Below are 1,092 nucleotides of genomic sequence, written 5' to 3'. Positions count from 1 at the left end.
GTTGCATTTCCCACAGAAGTCACAACTCAACAAAGGTGTGTAGGTACATATTTTGTATCGAATTTTATGTAGGTATGTAAGTATGTATGCTTAAGGTAAATATGCATGTAAATATGTATGCTTAAAGTAAATATGTATGTAAGAGTATGTTTAGAATAATTTAGTATAAATAAGCTGACAATATTTGAATAAAAAGCATTCGCTCATTGATGTTAAAAACACACAAAACCAATTACTTCATTTTAATCTTTTATATGGCGATCCTGCCTATGATTCTACTGGCTGATTATTCAGCCTAATTCATTGGTAAGGATTTTACTGGCAGTCTGAGCCTTGTAAAAGAAAAAAGAAGAAAGAGAAATGATAATTAAATTCGGGCACCAACAGTAAAAATTGTGCCAATTGGAAGACCTCAACAAAACATACATTGGAACGATACAGAGAAGATCAGCATGGCGCCTGCGCAAGGATGACACCGAAATCGGGAAACGTTGAGGACTAGCAGGTAATAATTATAAGTATTATACGTATATTAGCTTAATTTTGACAATTTAAAGACTATTTTTAAGCCGGAAAGTATTCGGGCAACCTAACGGCTACCTATTGACAAGCAAAAATTTTAATTTCTGCTGTAAAAACTTTTTGTTACTAATTATTGAGCTATGTTCTCAGAAAAGGACATACAAAATGAAAGCCATTTGACCAAATTTTCGACAAATTAGTTAAACTAAATTTAAATTTACAAGAAGGTGAAAACGAAACACCTGAGAAACCCAAGCAAGGCCCTAAGCCAATAACAATCGAGGAGTATGAAAAAATAAATTTAAGCACTAATCAGGCAAAAAAAATTCAACTAAAACAAAAAATTAAGGGATTAAGGAATAATAATTATAAAAATAAAAAACCGAATCCAGCAAGGTAAATATTAGGGTGTTGAAAAAAAAAATAAAATACAATTTTGTAATACTATTGATTTAAAATTATGGAAAGACCAAGGAGAATTAAAACTTATGTAAAAGGCCCACTTGAGGACCTTAAAAATGAAATTAAAATTGTAGATGAGGAAAAAACTCTAATTTGGTTGAAAAGTCA

At 30.8% G+C, this 1,092-nt stretch overlaps 1 non-coding gene across 1 annotated transcript; it reads left to right on the top strand.

Annotated features, from left to right (window-relative positions):
* The first annotated feature begins 393 nt into the window (after positions 1-393).
* On the top strand, positions 394-503 carry LOC137234090 (U6 spliceosomal RNA). Its single transcript, XR_010947690.1, has one exon. It is a non-coding gene; the product is annotated as a U6 spliceosomal RNA (small nuclear RNA).
* Positions 504-1,092: the final 589 nt, after the last annotated feature.

The sequence above is a fragment of the Eurosta solidaginis genome, chromosome 5 (assembly GCF_040869045.1).
Source record: "Eurosta solidaginis isolate ZX-2024a chromosome 5, ASM4086904v1, whole genome shotgun sequence".
In the NCBI taxonomy this organism is placed as follows: domain Eukaryota; kingdom Metazoa; phylum Arthropoda; class Insecta; order Diptera; family Tephritidae; genus Eurosta; species Eurosta solidaginis.
Note: the sequence above shows the minus strand (reverse complement) of the source record. Positions and strands in the feature narration are given on the sequence as shown.